The following is a 6,261-nucleotide window of genomic DNA, read 5'->3' as shown; positions in this document are numbered from 1 at the left end:
CAAGACCCAAGTCCCAGTTCCCCAGTCACTGTCTGGGAAAGATGTCCTCTGTCAGTCCCCTCTGTGAACCCAGATTAGAGCAGCTAATAAATGGCTCAGAATTAAAAATGACCTTGACATTTGAAACAGGAAGAGAGAAGCAGGATCAATAGGGATAACTATGGAAACAAGAAAATAGGAACCTGGTTATAGTCTAAATAAGGCCCTCAGGGGTCAGAGAGGACCATGCCGCTAGGATGGGTATGCAGAGCCTCTGCTGCTGCTAAACAATAGTTTACCCAGCCGTGGGATACAGCTAGGAAAGCCCCAGTCATCTGCACTTCACCCCATTCCAGACAGGCTGGTAGCTAGTGATGTGACCAGCAAGGGAGATTTGACTTTGCAGGCTCTGTTCTCCCAGCTGTCCTTGCTGAGGGCTGCCAGGCACTGTGCCCACACCTGGGGCACCGTAGGTAGCTCCACAGGGTGCTGGCAGCTGGTCAGCTCTGTGTAGGAAAGGGAAGGAAGGTCAGGGCAGAGGCAGAAACCTGACTTTACCCCCATTTTCCCTCTCGCCCCTGGCAGGAATGTTCTGGATGCTGGGATGTCTGCGCCTGGGGAAGGGGCATCAGAGGATGCACCTCCAACCACACTGTGGCAGCCAACACTGGAAGGAAGAACAATTTCCTCTGGCCTTGCCTCTGGCTCTGGCCCTTTCCCCTTCTTTGCCACGACCCCCTGGGGTTGTGTCATTTAAGCATTAATCTATGCAGCATAAAGAACTACACCAAATGAGTTCAGCTGGCCCCTTCTGCTCCCTTCTTCTGTCCTGCTCTTCCTGCCCAGCCTTTGCAAAGCCACCTTCCCTTCCTCTCCTGCCCCCTCACCCCTGCCCAGCCACCCCAAGCAGGGCCGTTTGGAGTGCTTTTCCATGGACCACACAGGTGGTCCAAGTTTTAGGAGTCTTGCAGGGCTGAGGCAGGCCCCCAGCATCCCCCAGGGGCGCTCACCCTACACGGGAGCTGCCCAGAGGATGCCCTTCCCCCAGCCCCCTGCTGAGCTCCAAGGCCCTGCTGAGATGCTCTTCTCTAAGAAGCCTTCCTGGATCCCACCAGTATGCTGTGGTCCCACTCGCTGAGTGCTTTACTTCTCCCCAGGTGAGCCCCTCACTCTGTAGTTCATTAATTGGGGTTTCCTAAACTCAGCGTCCTGCCTAGCCAGCACGGGGCTGGACTAACAGAAAATGTTCAACAAATGAATATGTGATGAATGGAAGCAATTGTGATGGGAACATTACAAAACTCATGAGAGTAAGAAGAGCCAGCCAGAAGGAGTGTGAAGGATTAAGGGTGGACACACGACCTGTTGACACCCATTTGTGTGATGGGGCAACAGATCCATAGTCCAGTGGTGCTGACATGGCTGCCGCCTCTGCAGAGTTTCAGTCACAGTCAGCACTTTCCTCATCTGACCAAGATACCACAGAAGACGCAGGAGGATGGACAGGACTTCCCAGAGCCCTCAGGAGCAGCCCCTGTGCTAACACGGCACCCCCATTTCCCCCCACCACGTGGGAGAATCTGCACTCATTCCCATGTTACAGGTGAGGCACAGAGAAACTTGAAGTGGCTGCCCTAGTCCCGCAGTCAGCAAGCAGCTCCTCGGATGCCGGGGTCTCGCTTACATAGCCTAGAAACCTGCTCTCATGGAAGCAAGTTCTGTCTCTCACACTCCGCTGCACATCACGCACACACAAATAGGCATCGATGTAGACAGGACACTCAACCCATCCTGCCCCACACACGGAGTCAAGTGTGAGCAGCTCAGACACTCAGGCTGGCACTTCATGGATCTCAAATTTGCTCGTGGGTTGTTTGTTTGTTTTGCTGGTCCTGGGGCTTGAACTCAGGACTTGGGCACTGTCCCTGATTTTCTTTAGCTCAAAGCTAGCATTCTACCACTTGAGCCACAGTGCCATTTCCAGCATTTTCTGTTTATGTGGTACTTAGGAATCGAACCCAGGGCTTTATGTATGGTAGACAAGCACTCTACTACGGAGCCACATTTCCAGCCCTCGTGGGTGTTTTTAAAGAAGAAAAAATACTATAGCCAAAAAGACAAACAAAGTGAGGTATAGAAATGTATGCTTCCTAGCATACATGAAGCCCTGGGTTCAATTCCTCAGCACCACATAAACAGAAAAAGCTGAAAGTGGCACTGTGGCTCAAGTGGTAGAGTGCTTAGCCTTGAGCACAGAGAAGCTCAGGGACAGAGCCCAGGCCCCAAGTTCAAGCCCCAGGACCGGCAAACAAACAAACAAAAAACAACAACAACGAAAGAAATGTATGGCTATAGTCCCAGCTATTTGGGAGGCTGAGATGGATGACCTGACCCCAGTGTTTGTCACTATTTGACACAGTGAAACCTTGTCTGAAAAATTAAAAAAAAAAATTGTCAGGTGCCAGTTACTGCTGCCTGTGTTCCTAGTTACTCAGAAGGCTGTGATCTAAGGTTCACAGTTTGAAGCCAACCCAAACAGGAAAGTCTGTGAGACTCTTATCTGCAATTAAACACCATAAAAAAAAAAAGCCAGAAATGGAGCTGTGGCTCAAGAAGCAGAGTATTAGCCCTGAGCAAAAAAAAAGCTCAAGGGCAGCTACCAGGGTCAGAGTTCAAGCTCCAAAATGCACATGCATGTACACGTGTGCACGCACACACACAAATTAAAAAGACAAATGACTTATCATAAGTTCTCAAAAAGTTTGGCCATGGTGGCTCATGCCTCTAATCCTAGCTACTCAGTTTGAAGCCAGCCCAGGAAGTAAAGTCCACGAGATTATTATGTTCAATTAACTAAAAAAAAAATAGCTTAAGTGGAACTGTGGCTCAAGTGGTAAAGCGCTTGCCTTGAGGGGAAAAAAAAAAGCTGAGTTCAAGCTCTCAGAATTGATATAAAAGCTGGGCATGGTGGTATAGGCCTGTCATTCCAGCATTTGCGAGGCTGGAGTAGAAGGATCAAGTTCAGGTCCAGCCTGGGCTATCTAGCAACAACCTGACTCGAGAAAAAGAATCTGCAGGTTTATTATTAAAGCCCTGTTGAGAAGCAGCAAAGTCCCTGCAGAAACCCAGCTTCAAAAGGCAAGCCTAGACCTCCAGTATCCACAACATACCAATCTGGAAGTGGAAGTGATTCCACACTGGCCCAGCTGCCAGAAGCCAGAGACTACTGAGTTATCAGTGGTATGTGTGTGGTGGAAGGGAACAGAGGCAGCAAGCTAGAGGCAGCAGGAAGTGCCGAGGGGAAAAGGCATGTGATGGCATACAAGTGGTCCTTCTGCCTCAGACTCTGCAAAGCACTGTCCCCTCTCCTATTGGACCCCCACCCAGCCCCAAGTGCTCTCAGGGATGACAGTTCTCTTCCAACCTGAAATTCTAAGGCCTGGAGTCTCATGGTATTTAGGCCCAAGAATAGAGATGTGGTTGGTCTTGAAACTACACAGCAAGGTAGCTGAGACTCTACTTTCGTGTGTGTGTGTGTGTGTGTGTGTGTGTGTATGTGTGTGTGTGTTATGAGTCTTGAGGATTGAACTCAGGGCCTGGGCACTGTCCCTTAGGTTTTCTTTTCTTTCTTTTTTCTTTTTTTTCTTTTTGCTCAAGGTTGGGAGCTCTACCCCTTGAGCTGCAGCTCTACTTTCAACTTTCTTTTAGTAGTTTACTGGAGGTAAGAATAGGTAAGAATCTCATAGACTTCAAACCCTGATCCTCAGATCTCAACCTCCCAAGAACTGGGATGACAGGTGTGAGCTACCAGCACCCAGCTGACACTCTATTTTCTACCTGGCTCCCCCAAACAGGAGGTTTAAGGTGATCTGGGAAAGAACGTGCGCTCTCAGGGAAATGTGAGCTAAGGAATGGGCCTACAAGTGGGCGATGGCCACTGGATACAGGGACAGCAGCAGCAGGCGTTAGGAAACTCTGAACCTGCCTCCTGGGCTAATGGGAGGGCAGGAAGATCCAGCAGGCTTCCTTGCCATGCAGTTGATAGCCAAGGAGGCCCCTCTAAATGCCCAATAGGGCATTCCAAGGAGGTTAAGGCAAGCAACAGGGATTTTCAAGCTGATAAGGAACTGACCCTTGAAGAAGCCCAGAACAGCCCGAGTGCAGGCCTACTCCACATCTTCCTGCCCTCAGGCGCTGGACATGGACCTCATGGCTCCTCCTGTCTTCCTGGCTGGCTTTTTGAGGGGACCAATGGCAGACGGGGATGTGACTGTGATAGTGAAATCTCCACCAGGGACTGAGAAGCTTACAGAAAATTGGATTCAGGAAGGAAATGTCAGAAATTACCTCCCCACACATGGATTTCCACATAAACTCTCAGGACACACACATGGGAAGGCTTAATGGAACCTGAACTTTGACACCCTCTGCAGAGTCGGACATGACAACCCTCTCCTAGTGTCCCCTCCCCCACAGCTCCCCTGCAGCCCAAGGCTCAGCCCCCTACTCTCCCACCAAGCCTTCCCCATCAACACCAATGAACAAAAACAGGACACTGCCCCTTCACCCCTATTCTGGGTCTAAAATTCCACCCTAAGAATCAGAGCCATAGAATTTCAAAGTTGGAATGGGCCTCTAAGCTCTGTCCAACCCCCACCCCACAGAGGAATCCTGTCCGCAGACACCCTGACAGATGGCCACTGGCCACGGGGCGTCTCCTCAGCTCCTCCAGTGCTGGAGGGCAGCCCTTTAACTATGGATGCTCATTCCTGGAGTCTTGAGGGATTCACCTTTCCTAGGGGCAGGCTCCCACTGGGCATGGGATGGGGTAACAAGGAAAGCCTGGATCAGTGGATTTCTTAAGGCCCTTAAGCGAAGCCAAGCAATCACCAAAGAGCAGTAGGACCAGCAGGAAAGGACTCTGATCAGGGAATGATGGACAGAATACACCAAGGCCAGATAAGCAAGCCCCAGGAGGGGAGGCAAACAGGTCCTAGACTCCCTACACAGGTTGGCCTGGGGCCCACGCATGGCCACAGCACATAAGCACATAAACACACACACTTTGCCTTGTCAACAGCTTCACCAGGACCTCAATGAAACCCAAAGGCAGAGGGTGCCAGACTTCTTGTCCCAGAAACTGGCAGAAACCCTCACGACCCAACTCTCCAAAGGCAAGTGGCTCAGCAAACTACCAGGAAATGGCCCCTGCCAGTACAGGGGATAGGCCAAGGAGGGTTGGCCTGCCAGCTGGGCTCCCTAAATCCCACAGGTCAGTCCTAATACCCTTCATTGCTGGGGAATAGCTCCCCAGGCTGCAGCTGTCACATCTGCCCAGGAGGGAAGAGGCACAGGCGAGCAGCACCTGATCCCTGGATCCCTGCACAGCCGCCCAACCTCGCCTCCTGCCCGCCCGCTCAGGAGGTTCAGCTGCTGGCAGCCCAGAGTGAAACATGAAGACTGAACTGTCCCCAGGGATGCTGATGGCAGTCTCTGGACTGGGCAGCGAGGGGCAAGCTGGGTCACAGGGTAGAGGGTGCTCCTCCAGAAGGCCCCTGGCCTTGCTGGTTTCAGAGGCGGCAGCTGTGGCTCCATGCTCCAGTGGATGCAGTCCAGAGCTGCCCAGCTGGGTGCAGGACGCCATCTTGGGTCAAGGTGCAGCGACAAGGGGCTCCCCTTGGGAGGCCTGGGAGATGGGGAGTGGCACCCCACTCCCACCTTGGGCGCCAACACCTACCCAGCTGGTCTCGCACCAGACAGAGGGGAGGAAGAACTGAGGGGATGGAGGGAAGGAGAACACGGCCGAGGGGAGGGCGGGAGAGGATGCCCCCAAGAAGGCCGGCTCCAGGAAAGCGAAATGCACTTTGGCAGCGAGCCCCATCGAAGAGGGGCTGGGGGAGGCCAGGGGCGGGCCCGGGCCCCGCGCCAGCACGGCCGCGCCGCCGATGGGGAGGGAGGTCAGGGCCGCACGGGGAGGGAAGCCCGGGCGAGGGCGGGACACGGATCGTGGCTGCCTGTGGCTCTGGAGCTCGGGGTCTTCCGGGGAGGGGGCACGGGGCCAGGGGGCGCGAGACCCCGGTCCGCAGCTTCGACGAGGCCTCGTCCTTCACGGTGCAGATGCGAAGCTCTCAAGGACACGTCTGCACCGGCCCGGCGGGGGTGCGTGTGCGTGAGTGTGTCCGCGTGCGTGAGTGTGCGTGTGGGGGGGGGCTGCTGCAGGGGACGACCCCCGCGTCCCCACCCCGCGTTCCCCGTCTTGAGGCTCCCACCCCCGCGTTTCCC

This window comes from Dipodomys ordii, unplaced genomic scaffold (assembly GCF_000151885.1).
Source record: "Dipodomys ordii isolate 6190 unplaced genomic scaffold, Dord_2.0 Scaffold20, whole genome shotgun sequence".
NCBI lineage: Eukaryota > Metazoa > Chordata > Mammalia > Rodentia > Heteromyidae > Dipodomys > Dipodomys ordii.
Note: the sequence above shows the minus strand (reverse complement) of the source record.